Raw genomic sequence first — 23,783 nt, 5'->3', positions numbered from 1 at the left:
TTAATTTAAATTTTTACATTTGTTTTATAATATTATGTACGTATGTATGTATATTCTATGAAAATGTTATATACCGTTTAGAAAATACGACTACAAGGAAAGTTTTGTAATCTTATTTTATTAGCTACTTTCTTTAGTCCATTAAATAAATTATTTCATAACTTATAATTTCAAAAATATTACATTCGTTCACATAAATTTCTCGCATTTTAATGTTTGAAAAATAAAACATCGTAACCTAAAAAATTAAATTCATATATTTTTTAAATATCTATAACCTTATTTCTTATTATTTATTTCAATCAATGAGTCTGCATTTTAAATTCTGTTAGTTTGTTACAAGTGAATTCTAAAGATCCAGTGTTCTGTACAATTAGAAAAAATTTGAAAAAGTGCGCGTGCTTGAACGTCAAGTGTCTGGAGAAATGTCAAATGCCTTTGGAGGTGCAATCAATTTCGAGGGTATGCATTCGCGAGTGCTCTCGCGAAAATTTTCGGCCGAGCAGTTTTCAACCGTTTTCCCCATTTTCATCCAGGTCGTAACTCCCTAGAGCACGTCGGCCGCGTAGTACGCGAACGCGGTAATACTCGCGCGCATGGATGTATTCTCGTTAATAGAAATAATACTCGAGCGTTGAAAGTAAACAGGTGTACGGTAGCGCCCGGTTAATACGCCCAGTAGACATAATATACGACAGAAGTACGTGGGATAAACGACGACCAACAGGGCGAAGAGAGGTCGGGCGTTCGCCGCCAAGCGTGTATAATTTAATGTTCAGGAGCCCGCCATTATATAGGACGTTTCAATTTATCTTTTCTCAATAAAGATTTCACGGCGTGGGTAGACTTTGAAGTAATAAATAATTCAAGCTTTAAATGTATATCCGAATTTTTTTCTAAAGCTCATAGAAGAAGGTAAGATAAAAATTCTCTCCGTGAGCGAAATACACGTTATTAAAAATTTGAATCTATTAAGGCACTAATTCAGGAAGCGAAGAGAAGAAGAAATAGCAAATCTGAAACAATCTGTGTATGCCGCGGCTTCATTTCCCAGGCTAAAGCTGATAAAATGTCAAGCCATGAAGTCGCGGTGCCTTATATTTTACACCAACCGTGTCGTTAAACATCCTCGACGAGCCTCGCCATCGTTCGCATATCTTATCAAGAATGTTACGATCCAATATCTCTCTCGTTACTCCGCGTTTACATTGCGTACAGGTAAAAAAAAAAAAAAAAGATAAAAATTGCTTAATTATGTAAACATAACTTACTTCTGGAAAACCGTATTAACGATCTTTATTACATTTTTCACATCTTCAATCGCTGAGAGTCTGAAGAATAATAACCGAAGTATTTAAGTACAATATTTGTTCCAACGGTTTCTTGTTAAAAGTCTCCAAGTTCAAACATTATTGTATGCCATACCAAGATAATTATATTTTAAGATAATATACATTTTTATATTATCCTTTTGTTTGGTGCTATCCTAATAGCTCGAGTAATTAATTTGATGCATTCGGCCTCCAAGAAATTTGAACTGTACGATTTAAAAGAAGAAAGAATATTACATCGCGCTTTTAGGTGAGATCATACCAATATTAGTACCTTGATTAGCGTCTGGGAACGTCTCATTTATTTCTCAAAGCCCGCAAGATCGAATGCAACGCAATTAAGTTGTATAGAGTCCGTCGCGCCGTGTCGCATCGTGCCGCGTGTGCACGCTCGATAGAGCGAGAACCGAGTTCGTTCCGTGAAACTGCCAATAATAATTAACGTCAGTATGGAGTCTCGTTCGCCCTCACCTAACGATGAGTACGCGCGCGTCTCTGTACGCCACAGGAAGTACCTACGTTGAGGAAGCACACCGTATAATGAACTTTTGCGAACGGACTTTAGCTTCGCTGACCTGCCAATAATTATCGATCGGCGCTCCGTGCGCGTATATTCGCGAGAAGGACGTGGCGGTGCATTGGATTTACGACGCGGTCGCATCTCCGAAGAAACATCTTTTTTAAAACAAAATACTAATTGTTTACATGTCAAAACGCTGACGACGAACCAATGCAAGTTCCGCATAAGAACGGCGACATTCTACAAGATATATTTCATCCGATTCTTTTATGACAAAATAAATTTTACTTTTGTTTTGAACAGTTAATTAATTAATTAACAACGATAATTATTTGTGTCAAGTTAATTGGGTATCGTATTATCTTCTGATGCTTTGGCTTTTTCAATAACATAACGTTATTATTTATTAATTTGAAAATTAATAGATAGTTGATAGATGACACAGTGTATACTCTCAATTTAATAATTTTGCATTTGCATGTTATTTGCAATATATAAATAAAATATTTATGCATTAAATTTTCATGAATTAATTGAAGTCAATTTGCAAATGTATAATTATATTTCCAGTACATTACATAAAAATCTCATTACTTTGTTAAAAAATATGTCACCATCAAAATTAGAAACATCACGAAAGCAATTTTATAAGAATTTATTTTAAAAAACCGTCGAGGCGAAATTAAAATAAAACAATAATCAATATTTTCAAGATTTTTAATAAAAACTTGATTTAGAGTATAATTTAATTCTTCTTTATTATATAGAAATACTTTTTGAAAAGTGAATATTCCACAAATATTTTAAGTGTTAAGGAATAGAAATTATAATTTCTATTTTATAAAAATTTGTCTAATTTTAATTAAAATTCAGCAGAGCTTTCTTTAACATTCCCTCGAGTAACGAACTATTCGTAATATTTGTAATAAAACAGATTTGTACGTTGTTAAACGTCTGTGTGGAACGTGTTGAAGATTGAGAGCAGGACCGACCGTGGCGAGCACAAACGTGTTTCGTGTTTATGTCGAATATATCCAAGGCGGACTACGTATCCCGTAGAGAGTTGTAACACTGAATTGTGCAGGCATCTCTGTACGTACATACGCGCATGCAGAAGCGTAGAAATGGGTGAAGAGTATTTTATTACGATACAACAGATAATGCTGAATATGCTCCAGTTCTTCCCCGCGTGCATGGCGGTGCGCGCTATTACATGGATATATATCTGCCGAATGCTCACCACGCGACCAACTATATACCACTTAATATATGAAATCGCACGGAACCGCACTTGCTTTTCTATAGTACAAGATATTCCAGAACTGTGTCACCTACTCCTTATTTAGTAATTCCTTGACCAACGAATCAATTTATATTTCAATCAATTTATTGAGCAATATGAAGACATTCAAAAGACAATTAGTTTGTATATAAAGTTTAAGAAATACAAACAAATAACAAAATCCTAGTCCATTTAATATCGCACAGATATTTATATTGATATCTTAATATACCAAAAAGTATTAAATATTTAAAAAGTAATGAATCGAAGATTCTATCTTTATCTCTAGTATGTGAAGCAAACACATTTTACATTTCAAATGGACTTGCATAAATGTATGTTCTTATTATTTTAAGCCAAACAGAAAAGTATTTGAGCAATAATAAAGCAAATACTTATATAATATCTAATAACGTATATGATACTCTTTAAATTAAACGGAAATGTTCATAAAAATATAATAATATAGTGACGGAAATATAATAATAATCCTTCTATATTTACACAAAATTGACTAATAGGACAAATATTTTAATCCTTTTTACAAACTGAAGAATAATTTCTACGCGCGTCTTAAAAAATTTTTAATTTAATTTAATTCTAGCTCATTCAAAAAAATAAAACAAATTAAGTTTGTCAAGATAAGTTTCTCTATGTTCATAATTTTTTTTCTGTTCTCTAACATTAAATATCTACTTATATTAAATTCTTTCGATAGCTAATTTAAATATTTACGCTTTGTAATATAAACGCGCGTTTGTTTCAATCATTTTTCTCTGTATATTTATACCCTAATAACATATTTTATTCTAAAAATATATAAACTTAAATTTAATTTTACTGTGCAGTTGACATCAAAACAAAAAAAAGAGAAATAAAACTCGACATTGTGTTATCCGTTGTGAGTTACACGAAGCAAGATGATATAACGCTCGTTCGTTATGAGTTCTCATATTAGCTACATGAGTCAAAGAGTAATCTACATGCTTACACATCCTTTGTTGATGATTTCAAACATGAGTTTAAAAATCAATGAGAAATCAGAAAAAACGTTAATTGTATGCATTAATATTTTGTTTCATATATTGTATTTAATATAAAAACATTGAAAGAAATAGCATAGATATAATATATATTTGTTTAATATTTGATAATAATTACGTAAAAAAAATAAAAGATAATTTTAGTCAAGATATTAGCAAAAGATAATGTCATTTGAGTAAAATACAATGAATAAATAGTACTTATCGTTAACTACACTATTTATCGTTTGAATAAAAGTTACTAATATATTTTTGCAATTATTATATATACGACGAGATTATATAGAGCATAAAAGATAAATTTTTATATTTTGAAAATTACTATTTTGAAGTAACAATTCACAAATAATTATTTAACTTAATTTTTCAAGAACTTTTTTGCTATATTGTTTTAATTTCAAAATACTCCGCATATTTTTACTCATTTAGTCTGTGTGAAAATTATTTATAAATTTAAATGTGACCAATATATATTTTTTAATATTACTAATTATTATATTAAATTAGTGTACCAAAAATTCGAATCATTTTCTTTGTTAGATTTTTTTTTCAAATATCGCCAAAACAACTTTGTAGTTACAGTGCTCTAAAAATTTACATTGTGTGAAAAGTAAAAAGTCATTGCATTAAATAAAGTAAAGGAGAAAACAGAAAGGTGACTCGCAAAATTCGATTTACCCGAGTACGTTCTTTTTTCTTTGACTTTTGAATTCAAAGATCAAATGGAAATGTTATTGTAGCTTCCGGTGGTTTTGTACATTCTCCCGAACCCGTACTGCATTCGGAGCAGAAGCAATGGTCTGTGGCAAATGCGAAACTCGTGGTTGCACGTACATCGGTGATTAGGTTAACGCAAACGCGACTCTTTTTTTCCCGTACGTATGTAAAATTGTTTGGAAAAGCTGCCATCACACTTTCGAAGCCATCGTGTTTTTTTTTAAATGAAGTTTTGTGAACTCTGATATCTGCAATTCTCTTAAAATGTTTGAGGTTGTTAACCAGTAATCGATATTACTTTTAAAAACTATAGCATCACGATGGTAAAATACAAACCTCAATGTTACTTTTAAATGCTAACTATTAAACCATTATTTTTTTTAAGTTCACGATAATTATAGTAATTATTTTCCGCAATTAATACAAAATAGATACATATGAATATAATGCTTTGAATTTTATCATATTAAAATGTTCTATCTAACGTGCATAAATTAAGATTATACAAAATTTAACTTATTATTACACATATTGTTAATTTAAAATAACCTTAATCAAAATATGTTATTAATTATACGATACAATAAACTCAATGTTTTCTGAATATTTATGCACGTTTATTTGATGTCTATTTGATGCGACGCAAAATATTGATGCAAAAAATATGTGCAATATGGAATTTGCATAATATAAATATAAGTAAATCAACGTAATGAAAGAATACGTAAAAAATTGTACATAATGTCATCAATTAATGACCCAAGTAAAATTTCAAATTGCATTCATACCGTAAAAGGAATTAATAAAAAAGTTTATAGTCAATTACGTATAAATGGCAATATAACCGTTTATAGCCAACGCAACATTAAAGATACAAGCGTATGGTGAATTGCGGTCATCTGCAATTCGTTTTTATTCTCCACTCTTTCTATTATCAGTAAAAGCGACTGAATATTTTTGTGATAAGCCTCAAATACGCGTAACGGTTATCCACTTTCGTACAATTTTGTCCCACTTTGCGCGACCTACAGAAGTTCATTGTTACAACTTTAATCACGAACCGACGTGGAAATTTTGCCTTGCCGCTACATTTCATAATGAATTTCTGTGAAACATTCTGTCGCGAAAGAGAAAGCGCAGTGCAGAATTCGCGACCACGGCGAAGCCGCTCAAGCCTCGGCTCGAGCAACGTTAGCATTTTCGCGTAAGAAGTGCTTGCGCGTGTAATCAAACACCAACACAGGATATACGCGGTATATTCGCAGTAACTGTCGATAACTGCAACATTTGATACAAAAACGATTTTATAACCACTCATATTTCGATTAACTTTGTACAAATCTACCGGAAAGATGCATATATAACGTTCCAGAAAATAGATTGGATTTCAAAATGGTTCATATCTTGTTCAATTTGGTTTTCTGTCAATCGTCTATCAATAATACGATATGTGTATCATATTTATTTGTTATTATATGCAAAATTTAAATTATTAAAAAATAATAGAAGTATTTCAAGTTTATATATATATAAAAAAAAAAAACAAGTATCCTGTAACTTTGCCAGTCATGTTTAGATTTGGAGAAAAGTCGGTCTTATAAAAAAAAAATGCGAAAAACATTGAGTAGATTTTCATGGTGGATCTGGTTGGCAGGAAATTCTCTGTTAAACCGCCAGCAGCGCTACCGCGAATTGTGTTTTCGCGAATGAGAATTAAAGTTGAGGGTGGCGGAGCGAAATTAGTAACTACGGCTTCGCCTTTCGACACGAAACGACGTAATGAGCGCTTTCGCGTGGGGAACAAAGGGCGAGAGAGTAACGGGGCTTCGGTTTCGAGGAGGGAAAAACCAGACCGCGCGAACGGAGCGCGCAAGAGGAAAAAAAAACGGGGGAGAAAAACTCCAAAAAAAAAAAGGAACCCTCTCGCCGTACTCCGCAATCTCTTTCCGAACGCTTCTTCGTCGCGGCGACGTAAGCACTTTCGCGTGGGAAGAGAAGTGGTTTGCTCGCATACGTAGCCAGACATCGGCAGCGGCATTCGCGCGCTTTCCGGATACACCGCAAGCCGCGCGCCGTTGCTTGTCGCAGTGGTAGGCACCGTTGCATTTTTCAACACGCCTCAGCACTTTCCACACTTCGCTCTGATCTTCGCCAAAATCTTTTACTGCACTGACGCATTAATGTCTTTATGTGTTACGTCTATCATTACATTCTCGCAATATACCGAATAGCTAAATAACTAAAATTATAATTTTTTTTAAATTTATGTATAATATACCTCAATTATATCATAGACTTATACTCATAGACTGCACGTCTCGTAGACGCACGCTCGCTGACACAAAAGTGAGAGAGCAATAGCTGGAGCAATAGCTCTCTCTGTCTAATTTTAACCATATAGACAGTGATTAGAGTATGAGTATGAGATTAGACAGTGATTAGAGTATGAGTATAAGGCTTATATGGCTTATATATGTTGCATAAGTTTAAAATCAAATTGAAATTGTCTTTAATTGTAATTGTATTATATAGCAACGCCAGTTAAAAAAATGTAAATAATTAACTTCAAATACATTTCTAATTCTTTTGTTAAATATGAATACAGTTTTTCCGTTTGCTACATTTATCTATTTCAACTCTTTTATACACTCTTCTATATCTTATAGTTTGAAGCTACTATTTGAGACAGTCGAGATAAAAATTTAATAATATTTTACAAGAAGCGTAAATGTTTTCCAAATACTGTTACCCAAATACCAATGAAACGTAAAAGATTCTGTAGCCGGTCCATAAATTATTTCTAGAAGCGTATGGGCACACAAACAGAAGCATCGTTGCGCTCTGCACAAACTCGACTTCAAAGATTTTTGTTGAAAAGGCACGGCAGAGAGATGCCTCGCTTTACGTGCGATAAAAACTTACATGCTTGAATTCCGTCCACAATGTTGTTTACGTGAATATATTAGCCACATTGTGTTACGTTCTGGTGAAGCTATTGTCGGCGTCATGTTGTATGCTCGTAATAATTATCAAAAGCGACTCGCGATAGACAGTTTTTGCAATAACATGAATGGTATAAACGAAATCACATGCAATAAATTGCAAATTTAAATCCAACAGAGAAACTGCAACTAATAATTAACCCCCCATCAAACACGAAGGTTTACCATTTACCATATGTATGTGTATGCAAATTACAATATTACAAAAGTATTTTAGGAATATTATATTTCAGAAAAGTACAAAATTTATACTATTTATAGTATTTATAGAATTTTTATTAATATTAGAATGTATTAAATGGATTTTTACAACTGCCTAAAAGTGTTTGTCTACTTTGAGTTTTGTATATACTTCCTTTTTATGCTTAATATTATTCAAATTCTGCCATATTTTCTTTATATATTCTTCTTAGAATGTAATATTTTTAATCATTAAAATTATTATTATTAAGCTCAACATTTAAAAGATTAGAAAAAAAGATTTAAAGTATACTCATCTTCAAAATTCCCATTATTTAATTAAAAAAGACAAAGTAGACAAATTTCAACTTTTAAAACGGTAGTGTATAGCGTTACATATCTTGTTAATATGCGATAATGATGATTAAATACAACATATAACGCAATAAAGAAGATAAATAACGAAAATCAAACTAGATCTTTTTTCTAGCCGAGCGCTTCGCAGGACGTATCTCATTACAGTGACAGCAAACCAAAGATCTGACATAATACGTCGAAAGTAATACATGTATATTTCTGTATTATGTCTGTATGATATGTAGCTTAGCAAACTGTACCGAGCACAATCTTGTTCAAAACGTTTGCATAGATAATCGGTCGGAGACATTTGTGTCTCACTGGGTTCACCATCGCAGTCATTACAATAAGAAGCAAAATAAATCGTTGCATAAGATCAAGTAAAGTATATCCGTTGTAATATAGTCATATCAACGTAAAGTTTAAAATATGATAAAGATTTACTTTTATATTTTTATCTTTTTGTTGTCTGTTTTTTACATTTGCATGAAAAGTACGGTTTTGCTAAAGTACCCGAAAACATAATCTGATCTAAAAATAATTTGATTAGACCATCAAAATAATTATGTAATTTAAAATTGTTTTCAGATCTGTATTAAATCTTTATTAAACCTTTTGCGACTGCAGCATTGATCGTCATTATACAGTGCATAAAACTGTTTGCAATTAATCACTAATTCGTCGCGAAAAAATTAAAAAATATGTTAAATATAAATAAAAATATACGTAATCGCATAGAACATTTTATTATAAATATGTAATAACCTTTCTGATATAATCAGTAAAATTGCGAGCAGCTGCTCAGAGCAAAATGGTTAAAATAATTATGTAGTTGTATTTTTTTATTAATGTTCCGTAAGAGAATCATAGTTTTTTTACCATTCTATAAAATTGCTAGAGTATCTATCACTATTATTCAAATTGCTTAAATTTTTATTTAAAAAAATGGTTATCAAATCTGATTTTCCAAAGAGATGACTACATTATTTTCTTTAAGAAAAACATGATCAAAATTTAAAGCGATTAATTGGAGACTGTCTGTCACCAAATTGGAAATTATTAAAATTATTTTCAGATTTATACATAGCTAAATCTTTGAGATACTTCAGTAAAAGTTTTAATATAAAAAGGTAAGATAAAAAATTTGTAGATACTTCTATACTTTCTTTGCGATCAAAATCGAAGACTTATTTTGTAACACTTAATGTCACGCTTAATGTAACAATGTTAATATCGTTCAGGGTGAAAAAATTAAGGTTGCCACAAAAGAGTACATTATTACGTAATAATGTTGTTTCTTGTCCATACAAGAAACTTGCGGAAACAATAATATTTTGGAAGTAACCTGGTTGTCCCAATTTTAGTAAATGCTAGCTGCTATACGGATGTTACAACCGTAATCTAACCATAATGTAACCGTATTATCAGACGACGACAGAATGTTATCAGAAATACTATAATAGAATCTATTCACATGCAGTATTTAGCAGCAAATTGGTGGCAGAAACAAACATCTACGCAGTTTAACAGTTCGATACAGATTGGCAACAGAAATCGAGCAGAATTTATCGCCAATTTACTATTAGATTAGGTCAAGTTATATCGGCAGACTCTCCCGGAAGAAAACAGGTTTAATATTGATACAGTTGTTGTTAATCTGCTACTTTTTTTATTATTCAATATTTTATTGATTCGTTATAAAAATAATATGTACAAGAAGAATCACAATATAATACACACATTTTAAGCAAAATTCTTCGCGAGTTGATAGTAATATTGCTAGTGTCTATTTTATTACTGCAATGGAATTAAAATGTCTCAATACTATATTATATAACTATGTCTTATAGATCATACTATTTGTTTTATAGATTATATTAAAAAGATAATAATCATAAATAATCACCTATAAAGATATTTCTAGCCGAATGTTATTCATTATAGTTATGACAACCGTATAGATGACATCTTAACAGTTATATTCAATGTAATATCAACATAATCTGAATTCACATTTCTTTCTTAAACAAAGAATATTGTTACAACAATCGTAGCCATTTTTTTCGTGCATGCACAACTTTTTATCACATCTGTGGAACGATAATATAACGATACTGTCATTAAGAATAGATCTTTTTAATGTTTACGTTAATTAATTTAATCACAAAATAGGATAAAAAATTTATTTCTTTAAAAAATGGACTTGTTAAATGATTCTTACAACTAGTGAATTAGCCGTTCATTTCTGTACGTTGAAAATAATTTCCGTGATGTTCGACATACATGTTTGCAACGAGCACTGATAGGAATCGTGTAAAAGCGCAAAACCAGCATGGCGAACGCGAGCGCTGAACGAGCGAATGCGTTGTAATCAACTAGCGACGTAGTAGATTGGCTGTCTCGCAAAAATTGCGGCTATCCGAAATTCCGAGATTAAACCAGAAACGGCTGAAAAACTGTCGAAATCGCGAAAATACAGAATGCGTCGCCGGACGGTGCCGCGGATTATTTCCAATCAAAACGAATCGTTTTAAATCCCGAATAAACCAATCGCGTGTCCGCGCGTTCTATCCGATGTTTCGAAAATGAAGACATCAATCGTGGTGTCTGCGTCTGGCGAAACTAATTAACTAATTCTTTGCCGTCGCTCTTCTTCTCTTATCACCTTGAATGAGATCTAAACTGAGTTTTTGTCAGTTAATAGCGACTTGCGGTTAAGATTTAGTATTCTTGGAAAACACGTCATTAAATTTCAGTTACGTGCGGTAGCAAAAAATCATATATTTGCCACTGCAATTTGAAATTAAATTTATTTTTTAAAAGATGGTCAAGTTATTCCATCATCAAAGAAGTTACGTTCTAGAGTTATCAGTTTTTAAATTAGCATTACAGGTCAAAACAGAAAATATTTTTATCTAGGGTAATTCAACTAAAAAATAAATATTTTATCACCTCGTAATAGCTTATAAAATATATAGTAGAACATAAAGGTATAATAGAGTCATTTTCAGCGAATCTTGATAGCTATTCATAATTTTTTGGTAAATTATATAAATTTCAGGCTCAAATTGGACGTGACATTTTCGCCGATCTTCAAATATAATTCTAAACTAAAGCTAGAATACGTAATATCACAAATTAATTTGCATGAGTTAGATATTGTGAAATGTACACAAAAATTATTATTAGACATCGACTGTGACCGAAAATCGTTCATCCCTCATCTTTTTATCTTTATTTTCATGTTTTATCAAATTTTACTTAATATTATATTTAAATGTACATATCTACTGTAGAATACTTGGCAGTATTAAAAACGTGCTAACAAAAATACACGTTTCTACTATGCTATATTTTCTAATCGATCAATAAATATCTATTTCATTTTATTTTCGTTTCTCTTCAGAAAAATATAAATAAATATTTGCATAAATCCCCGAACAAGTTCTAATAGTAATGCTTGTTATTTATGTAAAATCTTTTATGACCTAAAGACTTTAATACTTTTCTTTTAATTTTGTCTTATTTCGTTAGTAACAACTCATGTGCATACAATGACACGCATGATTGGCAAGCATACAGAAATTAGTTTTTAAATAGCGCTCTTGTTTTTTCAAGTACAAAAAAATATAAATAGAGTGCATATAAGTATTGCCTACGTAAGCAGCAGAAATTGTAATCTCAAGGTGCATTGTATTTGCATTTTGTAACAATTGGGTCGCATATCCGTTTGATTTTCCATATGCGAATGCTCTATTCGGGAATCTTCGATTCAATCGCTTTATACTTTAAAATTGGATTCTTGCCAAAGGCGTATACATCCCGCAACGTTTCACGAGTCACATTACATTTGCGTGCAAATAACACTTTAACGTCTAGAGCACGCTCATGGAACTATGAAACAAAATAGTACGTGTTAAGGTATAACTAGGAAATAATATATTATAACAATAGTTTAGTGTATATATAATTCTGATTTAATTTAATCCTAATGTGCATTAATTTTTTCAGTTAAAGCTATTATATTTATTATTATAATAATTATCTTTAGATCATGCAAAAATGGATATATAAAATAGAAATGTAAAATAAATAAAAAATATTTCTATTATTGGCAGGTTGTTGAATTAATATATAATTTATAAATAACTTTTAGAAACTTTTAATTTATAATCTCTCTTAAATGTTTTGTGTATATTTATATTAAATATATCTAATAGAATTGTTATTTAGAAAAGTTTAGTATGATAAGGGAGGAGGAATCAATTTATCTCATTGCAATGCTTACAATAAACAAAATTGAAACATAAAATAAAAATTAATTCAAGATGTACTATAAATTGTAAAATATTTATCAAATTTTAGAATAGTATTTCGACTTGTATATAAGATAATAATTGATATGTTAAGAAATAATAATTTCAAAAACAAATTCATATAGAAATAAAATAAATTCTTTCACTTATTATTAACATTTTATGGATTAAATTTGTCGTGTATAGAAATAATAATTATACCAAAAGATCTTGCATAAGAATTTTATAAGCACTCTGTATATACACATATACATTTATCGACTATGAAATTTTAAAGAAAATTTCCTGTATTTGGTTTTGAATCTTATATAGGTATAATAAAAATGATTTTTGTCATCAAACATTCAATTGAAATACATATGTGACTTTTAAATTAGTATTTGACCTATCCTTGCAGCATTGATCTAATAATGTCGTTTGCAATTCTGTCGTAATAAAATACATAGTACATACTTATAAGCATTGATCTAATAATATCACAGAACTGCTGCAATAATAAAGGCTCCGAGATTTGCTACATTGTTATTATTGTGTCTTGTTATATTATTTACAACTGGTAAATTTAAGTCGTAATAAATAAGAAAATGTTCAATATATGTATACATTAAATAATAATAATATTGAATAATAATAAAATATATACACATATGTAATGTACAACATCAATCACTAGCAATGTATTGAAAGAATTTGAGATAAATATATATTCCTATCGGCATGAAAATTTGAAAGCGTCTACATAAAAGCGATGAATACGGATCACTTTTCGTGACACTGTAACCAAGCCGTGGTCTAAACTTTGCGAGCGTTAACAAGACGACAGCGGCGATGGGATAGTTTTGCGACTTTATGTTACGTAAACTTATTCTGAGTTTTCTTTCGGGGAGGTCGGTAAATTCGAGCGCCTAATTATAGAGGTGCCAGAGAGAACGCCTTTAACGCCTCCACCACCCGCTTGCTTCTTCCCACGAGAAACTCCGGCGGTAGTGTGAAGGGCGGGACTGAAGGAGGCACTTGGCTCACCACGAACTAAGAAGTTTCAATTTCCGAACATAGTCGCGATACGATGGTGTTATTAATGCAATTAAGCAGGATTTCCTTCACACGATACGGCCTTGTTGACTGCACCGACAGAAAGTAATCAAGCATTGCCGCCATGTCTTAATCTACTGTCAATTATATTAAGATTTTATGAAAACACTAATACGTTAATAGAATTTTTTAACTTTGCTGAATTCTAATTCAATCAATTTGTAATTCTAATTCAGCATTGTAATTATACAAAAAATTAAACTTTTACTTGTAATATATTTTATATATACTTAAAAAATTTGATTTTTTATTCATCTTTCTAAAATACTTATTAAATTGATAACTCGGAAAGTAATCCTAAATATTTATTATATCTTACTGTTGTCTAATAGCGAATTTGATTGGACTGCACATTTAATGCGCACTGGTGCACATTAAAACCACTGTTACTAATTTAATCTAAACATAATAACAAAAATGACATATCACGTATTATTATATTTTGTTTCGTATATGTACAACAGCTTTAATGTGTACTAGTGCGAACTAATGCATCCAATCGAATTTGCTACAACAAAGAAGCAACGTAATGTCTCTTCATAAATTACGTATTTTTAATATTTTCTTTTCATAAAATATACATATATAAAAAAATAAAGAGCCAAGGCAATAAAAGAGTATATATTAAAAACTTTAACGCTAAATTATCATAAAATAGTATTTAGATAATATTACTATATTGTACTGTTTGGCATAATCATATGTATAATAATGTAAATTAATTTTCTTTTTGTATATCAACGAGTACAGCATAAATGCGAGCCTGTCGTTTTCCATTTGCACATTATTGCATTTATCTACTACTCCATAACACCGCTCACTGCAATTTCAATATCATTTATTGTTATTATTATACAACCATTACATATCGTACTGTTATACCATATCAAATAGAAACTACAGTTTTTGTCTTGAACATATATCGACAAATATCAATATATGTTTAAATCACATTGTCAATTGGCGGTTAAATGCGTGCAAAAATAATCACTGACAAGTTTGATAAAAATATGCTATATATGTGTGTACATATTTTTTGCATATTTGTAATTTTTTATAAATTGTTTGCAGATTATAACAAGCACGTTGAATTTTTTAAATATGTTATTTGTAGCCATATATTCCGTTGTATAAAAAATTTTTGATGCTTTTATTTTAAATTAATCAGTAATTTATCAAAAATATTTCATATTTTTTGCTTCGTGTAATGATATATACATATATATATATATATATGTGTATTGTTATACATTTTATTATACCATCTCTCTTTTATGATGCCAAATTACAGTCAAAATAAGTATAGATGTATTTGCAGATATAATAATATACAATGTAAAGTATGTGTCTTCTCTATGTACACTATTATTTTATTATTATTTCATTATTATAATTTAGTAATATAATCTACTCCTTATTTCGTAATAATAACATTGCAACCAAAAAACTGAGCTTTTTTAAAATGATTTTGTATATAATTATAAGACAGGAAATATATACAGACAAGAAAAAAAGGAGAGAGAGAGAGAGAGAGAAAAAAAATAGAAAAATATCATAAAAAAATAGTAACTACTTCAGAGAATTATCTTCATAGTAAAGAATTAATTAATTTTTTAATGTTCATGTATGCAATACGCACTAGTTTTTATTGTTCAATTTTTTCTATCGATATAAAATTAGCATGCATTATAATACATGATTATGTTAATTTATATCTCTAGTACGTGTCCTTGTATATCAAACAATTAGGTCAATTCTATGTTTGATTTGCAAAGTAGCGATCGTCTTTCATGTGGTACGAAATAAAACTCAGATTTTTGCAAAGATTCCGCGAAAAGCGGCCAAGACGTTGACATGTTGGGGACAAGGACGACATCACTTGTTTTGGCGCCGTTTCGCTAATACCACCGAGCCCGTACTCACCTCTTCGAGTTCGTGCTCCGTCTACAAAGTGGGAAAATAGTAGCTTTGACGGGGCTCTTTCAAGCCGAACTCGTCCTATGCGGACCTCTTCTCAATTCGCACCGCAAACGCGAGAACTTCCGCGAACGACAATTCGGTCTTCCACTTCGCCGTGTCGTTTCTCACTATCGAAAGAAGGTGCCGAGTAGCGAGCTATGCGCAGACAATACCGACGAGCGTAGTGACTGTCGCGACTTTGGCACAAGTATCACGTGCCGCGATGGAGCAACGTGCTCGGTCGAGACGCAAGGTCGGTCAACCTACAATGCAATGGGAAAGTCTTTTTCGGAAGACTCGACACGTTGAATAGCATCTCGTGGATTTAACCCTTCTGCTACGTGTAACGACTATGATACGCGACGTTAAGTGCTCGTCGTAACATATTTATTGACTACAGTCAGAAGACATTATGAAAATTTCATATAATTTCAGAAAACCAATTTGGAGTCAATTATTATTAACAGAATGTTTGTTGAGATACAAATAAGATCATTTGATACGTAATATCACACTCATTTCGTTTACATTAGATGTGACATATTGTGACATGACTTTGACATATTCGTCAAAATAAAATTAAAAAATTCACTTCAAGATCGCAGGCAAAGTAGTAATTATTTATTGCATAAAATTAAACTAATAAATTCTTAAGTTTTTAAAAATCTTTAAAAAATGCGATATTAAACATATCGGAAAATCTAATAACGTGCAAAAATTATAAGAATATAATAGCGTTTTCGACCGGCCTGGATTAATCGCTCCGGAGCGATTAATGACGTTATAAGGCCAATCATTCTTCTGAAGAAGAGAATAACTGTGATTGGCCAGTTCTAGAAAAAAAAAACCTGAGACAGATTAATCCAGCACCGGTCGAAAACGCCATAAGTAACTAAAAATGCGTTAAATTTAAAATCACTCTATAGAAATTGTTCTATATAAATAAAATTTAGTAAAATATTTGCTTATAATTATTGATTTCTGAAGAAATATGAATATGGCTCATAGTCATCCAGAGTTATTATTTATTTATCTATACTATCAAATAATAAAAATTCATGAATAAAAGTACCAATATAATATTTGCGTCTAAAATATTTATTAAGGAAATTGAATTTCTATTTATCAGAAAAGCTCATCGACTCAACCATCGCGTATTGTAACTATAGTCGATAGATGCACAACGTTCGATGTAACACGTGTACCGTCTATAACCGGCGACTAAGAGTCTCACTATGAAACTTTGAGTATTCCGATTATGCTCGTTTGTTTAATATTTAACTAATGGTCTGTTGTAACTTCTAAACGACGAGTAACACGGCACAACAAAACTTTCCATTTCTTAAATTTTCGAAATACGTTTTTTTAAACATCATTTATAACAATTATTTATAACAATTAAGAAAAATTAACATCGTCGATAATATATTCTTGCATTTTTATTCATAATTTTTACTTTCGTTATAAAACATATTCATTTTAGATCCGTTTCCATGAAACTGGTTAAAAGTAACTGATGTTTAATTAATAGCGGCACGCTAGTCTTTATAGAGATTAAATTAGAAAGAGACAGAGAATCAGTTAAACCTCCGTTATCTTTAACTGATGTTTATAGGAACGCACAGCAGCTAGATTACCAAAATATAAATTACGCCGGTTCCGAAACAAACGACTCATAGACGCGCGACGCCGGCGTGCCCGATTCATGAATGCGTCGCATTCATAATTCTAACATTGTCGATGTGTACCGCGCGTGACGGGGTCTAATGTAGCGTATAACGAAGCGAACGATCCAACAGCCGCAATCGATACGACTTCGAGTAACTGGCGAATAGCTCGTCGAACATTCGTAACAGTATTAAGAGAAGGTCAACGTCGACGTTTGCACGAACAATTGTCCGACGTTTGCTCTATTAATAAGTATTATGTAAAAGAACAAAAGAGCGTATGTGTGTAACGTTTTGACAGAATAGGGCCTTTGCAAACGCAATAATTTGAAGACTTGAAATAATAGTAACACGCGTGAAACTGCTATCCTTTCAACTTGCCTCGCGGGCTCAAGGATACGATACACTAATAATCGATAACATCAGTTTGCCGTTCAATCATTCCATTTCAAAACAAGTTTTCATATTCCAATGAAGACATTTATAGTAAGAAGATGTAAAAAAAACTTCGTTTTCGCCAATAACTAGTAATTTTCCAGCTGTATCGAGAATTCCAAGCGAGTATTTTCTCGTTTATTAAACTCTGTTCAACAGTGCAACACGCATCTGTGTTACGAGGCTTTAATGATTTTACCACATGCAATGCGCGATTTATTTCATAAATAAAAAGATGCGCATTCAATGAAATATCGTCAAACCTAACGTTAAAACTAATTTTCTATCAAAGGAAGAAACAGTTCGCTTTTTAAAAAAAAGCAACATTAATGTAATCGACGCGTTCCGAGATTTTCAACTTTCGACTTTTAACGTTCCCAGATTCACAATAATTCACAGATTCAGATTTGGAAACTCATTATACGGAAACGGAGCGAATATACGGTATGCCACTTTGAAGTCACATTAGACCGTAGCGCGAGTTAAACGCTGCTAAACGTCACGTGTCACGTGTGAAACCGGTGACGAACATAGGAAACGCGCGATGTTAAAAGCGTCGCGTCGCATATCAACAGTACGGTATACGCGGTATGTGGGAATTCGGACGCGCCGAATAATTCGCTCGAAAGCGTTCGCACTTCTCCCGCTTGCACATGTTTAGCTGAACAGCTGTCCGCGGTTACGCGGATTATCGGATCAGCTTATCGGACGACTTCGACCGTGTTATCGCGTCCCAGAAAAAAATTACGGAACCGCTACCTACCCAATAGTCATAATCCAAAGTTGTTTTTCACCGGTGTAATCAACGAGCCTTTCCGGAGCACCGCTGCCTTCTCCGTGAGTTTCTCCACGAGGGATGCGTCTGGTTTCTCAGTGGGCGACGTTATCAACGTGGGCACGTCGGCATGTTACAAATCATCGTGCGATCACGTTTAGATGGGAATTCCAGCTGCTCTTAATCCTCCACGATGATTATCTTGCGCGTCAGTAATCGATGTGTTACTCGATTACTATCGAGATTATCGGAACACCGTCGCGTCCTTCGTCAGGAGGATGACCGCGCAAACAAGATAATATCGCGACGGACCAGTAGACGTAACAATTCGTCTTCAATAATCCTTTCGGCGTTCAAAAACGCGAGTCAACGCAAAGCAAAACTTGACTTAGCGAATCAGGTGAACTGCGTGTTTGTCGTTGGACGACGATACAATCCGATGGTACTGCAACACAAGTCAGTTGTGCACAAGATTGCTTTGTATGTTACCCTTCGGCGATTCTCCTATTTATCGCGAGACGACTGAAACGCTCGGACAGCCGTGCTTTTCATCGTCGAGACCTCACCGCGGCACAGGTCAATGAGTACTTCGCGATATCCTCTCGGACAATTCTCGCAGCCACGCGCGTGGAGACGATTTCGTGGAGTAGCCGAGGGCACTCGTCTGGCGAGAAGGGACAACAACCGGAAGAAAAGGGGGACACACTTGCCGTGAACGCACGCAAGGGGGACCACCCTTCGCAATCACGTCCACCGATGCGAACAGGTGGGCACACGCTCGGCAAGTCACGTTGCGCGCGGTACACGCGAATCTCGCGAGTTCCGTGATACCGACGACTAGAATAGAACACGCACGCGTCGTCGCGACGGCTTGACGTCGACTGAGGTGGCACGGGTACGGCGCCTCGCGCCTGTCCGTCCCTGCTTTGCCGTCGCCTCCACCACCACCACCACCACCACCGCCGCCGCCGCCGCCGACGCCGCCGCCGCCGCCGCCGACGTCGCTGCCGCCACCACCACCACCACCGCCACCGCCGCCGCCGCCGCCGCCGACGCCGCCGCGATGCCCCACCAAAACGCAGAAGCGCCACCGACGCCTACACCCTCACCGTGTGTTCTGTCTGTTCTCCTGACATCTCTTCCAGGCCGCGAAAGCTCCGACGCTGCGTTCATTCGGTGACGGTGCGACCACAAGGGTGCACATCGCGACGATCCGATTCAACTAATCCGTTCATCATAATAAATAAAAAAGAAATACTTTCTTGAAATAATTTTGCATACTTCATATAATGCATTAAAACCTTAGATGAGAACATTCTCATCCAGAGAAATATATTTTTGTATAGTCTCCTAATTAATCTCTATCTCCTTTTTATAATCAAAATTGATTTCTATATTTTGTTAGATGCTTATCTTAAAATAAATTAAATAAAAACTTTAAATTGATTTGAGCCATTATCAGGCAGTTAATTAACAATAAGTTATATCATACAATACAGATATTATTTTTTTGATTCAAATTCTAAGATTCCTGATCATTAAACACTCTTGAGTATTTGAAAATTGTTAATAAAAAAAATTTGACAAGTGTATTTAATCTGTTTCGACATGATTAACATATGATAAACATATAAATTTCAGATTCTACGTATATACTATAAACATTACTTCATTATAATTATACTGATTATTTTGATGTTAATATTATTACTATTATTACAACAAAATGCATCTAAAATATTTTATTGCAATAACAGTTTTATAATAATATCAGAACGTAGGACTAGTCATTTTCTACCAGCCAATTTTGTAGACGTTGAATACGAATCCAGTTTTTTTTTCAAATTACCTCATCATGTCACAATTTTGAAAAATTTGCAAATATATTTGTCAAAGTTGCAAAAAACAAAATTTCGCATACTTTTACATATTACTACGATATGTGACGCGTGTTGGAGAAATGTTATTACAATTAAAATTAAATATTCTGTTAGAACTTTTAATCACGTCAAAAGAAATTTTTGGTGTTGGCTATAATTAATAAAATATTTATGATTACATAAGTTTCATTGCGAAGAAAAAAATATAAATTAGATCATTGATTTATCAAATAACTCTCAAACTATATAATTCTTTAGATTTAAAAGTATTTTAGATTGTTTGAATACGAATTCGATATCAAAACACAACTTCAAAATAGATTTAATAGTAGATGTTAAGATATAAAAATGAATTTTTGCAAAAATTTATTTTTATATCTTTTATAAAAGTCTTTCATAGTGACAAATATGAATTTAATGTTGAAATTGACGAATTCAAAATGGTTGAATTAATATAATTGATAACAGTTCATTCATTTTCGAATTTTAACTAAAAATCGTATACAAACATTGTTCGTATACATTTCCCATACTTAATCATAAATATCTCACTAATTATAATCAATGGAAAATGTTGATAATTAAAAATAAAAATAATCGCTTTTTGCAACTTTTTAATTACAATTTATCCAAATTATAACGTAATGGAGCATTATAAAAAGCGGATTACGTATTCAAAAAATAGCGTCCAGGAGACGATGAAGAAAACAACTATTCTGTTTGAAAAGAATATTTAAAAGAAAGTTAATTTTTATTGAACTGCAGTTCAATAAAACACACACATATGCAATTGCTTATAGATAGCACATTATTTTCTTCCTCTATAATGTTTTATTAATAAACCGGTAGTAAATAAAATGGTACAGTGCGGTTACTACGCGTTTATGCGACTGCAGTGGTACGGTTAAATACGGATGCGCTATTCCTTGAAGAGTCGGAACGATATAAACTTCTGGCTATCATCGCGAATGCAAACGGGTCACGAGAAATGAGCCAGAGTAAATGAAACCACCGCTTCGTGCGGGGAGCGACGTTAGCGTTCTCGGGATGGAAGCCGCATGCTCGCCGCTTAACCCCGCTACCTCCGCGTCATTCGTCGTCGTTACCGCCCGGAGGAAAAACGCTGACGCCACTAAATGCAAGCAACATGTCGCGGTGACTCCAAACAGCAAAGGAGTCCCTTGCACCCGTTCTCCCGACAGTTCTCAATGGAGCTTCGCGAACCGGGCGGCGCGGCGCGCGGGGGCTCGTATCCCGTCGGGATGATTTCCGTCGCAAGGGAACGTCCGGTCGCGCTTTGCGAGACACGACTCTGTAACGAGTCGCGCGCGCCGACAGTAATCGGACAAGAAGCCGTAACAAGATGCGACTGCGTTTCCGCGAGTAAGTCGGACTGTCGGCGCCCGTGAGAGTACCTTAAGTTGCTGAGGATGGTTACGTAATGATAACTAGAGTGGGCAACCGAGAGACTACAAAGAACCATAATTATGCGTTAGGCGGTTTTTGGTGCACGCGCAGAAGCGTTTGTACAGCCGCGCGTTTCATTATGACGTTAGTATGCACCCGCGAATGGCCGCTACTTGGCTATTTGTCACGACTGTCGCAAGTTCGCTCGGTTTAATGCGCGCCCCCGAAGCCGTACCCGCTTTCACCCGGCGCGCGGCGTCGCCTTTGCCGCAATTTTGGAGTTGCAATGCCGTTAACAGGCGGCGTTTCCTTGGGCGCACAAAGCAACGGCAGTCGCGTTCTGAGGTTCGCGGCCAGGCTTGACTGATGCCGGGGTTTGGTTGCGAAAGACGTCGATGCAAGCCCAAGCCGTTCAAGTAAGAACGATCGATTCGTCTGTAATGTTAATGCCTCCATAATAGGAATAAGTTAGTGCACAAAAATTTAATCAATTTTTTAAAACCCATGATATTTAGATTAAAAATTAATTATTCGGGTTGCGTGTAAATATATACGTGTGCGTATGTAAATGTAAAAAAAATTGGAGAAGCATTAGTTTCGTTAAATATATCAAAACTTTTAGTCTCTATAAGTGATGGTAATTTGTCATAGATTTTGATCGTTGTTGCTCGACGTAGCAACTCGAAGTTTAACTTGTAGTGCATCTAATCTGGTATTGATAAAAACTCGTAAAGCAATCACAGTTCGCGTATAACGGGATTTAGTAGATGTAGTATCATCTAGCAAATTTACGTAAATGGATTAATGCCTCCAAATTGCCACATTAGCACGCCTAAATTATGGCCGGTGACAATTCTATCAGTGACTTATTATCGGCCATTGGAATCGTAACAATAAATAACCGTTGTCCCATATCGATGATCTATTATTCGTTTCACGTTGCGCTTTCTTAGCGTGCGAACGAGTCATTCTTTTCGAGAAGAAGGGAATATACGACGCCTTCAAGAGGAGCGACTCTTAAACTTGAGCGTGACCAGACTAAACCGATGCATACATTGTCAGATCATAAAAATATATGAGAAATACAAATTACGATTAATTAGCATATGTTTGCATCTTATTCACGAACATAGATAAATAAGTTGAGCCATGGAATTTATGGCATTGAAATTATTCACCTTTGCCATCAAGCATATTGCGTAAATAGGTTTTGAATTTTTGAGTGAGATATTTCTGAATCATTGAAAGAATTTTTTTTTCATTACGCGATATTTAAGCGTGGTATTCAATATTCATTAATTTAATATTTCTTCGGAATTGTTTAAATTATTTGTAGTACGTTATAATAAGCGAAAAAAAAAAACAGAAATCTATATGGAAATTTTTTCGCGCTTGCTTGTTACAATATATAAATTTAATTATTGATTCAAATTTTAAAAGAGCCGGCAAAATTGAAGGCAATAAATTTTTGTATTGTTTTCAAAGATAGTATGTTGTAAAAAATATAAATTGTAAATTTGTATGGTATAGCACACACTTGTGTAAAGTTTGGAAAATGAGTCAAGTACGTATCGTGAATCCACACCTGGTGTGCACCTTTGCTGTGCACAGTTGTGGTAAATGATAGCTTGATATTGATATTGGCAGCTGCAGCAAACGTTTAAAATCGGTTTTATTATTTATCAACGTAACATCTCAGAAAGATCTGCAGAAGAATTAGGTAAACTGCACTTATCATATTTGTTCACTATATTGTCTGCGAAGAAACGAAAAAGAATGGACAAATCTCATTAATAATTTACGCTCTTCAGATGCTCAAA

The 23,783-nt window shown here is 33.3% G+C and overlaps 1 protein-coding gene across 12 annotated transcripts in view; it reads right to left on the bottom strand.

Annotated features, from left to right (window-relative positions):
- Positions 1–19,586, bottom strand: part of LOC105837254 (CUGBP Elav-like family member 2) — a 388,597-nt gene extending 369,011 nt beyond the window's left edge. For 8 of the 12 annotated variants that reach the window (XR_004962086.1, XM_036282433.1, XM_036282434.1 and 5 more), the window contains exon 1: positions 18,665–19,583. The gene's annotated coding sequence lies outside the window, so the exon portion shown is untranslated. Of the gene's footprint in view, positions 1–18,664 lie in introns of all 12 variants that reach the window. The other 4 variants (XM_036282440.1, XM_036282442.1, XM_036282443.1 and 1 more) reach the window with 2 other exon arrangements.
- Positions 19,587–23,783: the final 4,197 nt, after the last annotated feature.

This window comes from Monomorium pharaonis, chromosome 2 (assembly GCF_013373865.1).
Source record: "Monomorium pharaonis isolate MP-MQ-018 chromosome 2, ASM1337386v2, whole genome shotgun sequence".
Lineage (NCBI taxonomy): Eukaryota > Metazoa > Arthropoda > Insecta > Hymenoptera > Formicidae > Monomorium > Monomorium pharaonis.
This window is presented reverse-complemented; position numbering and strand designations above follow the sequence as displayed.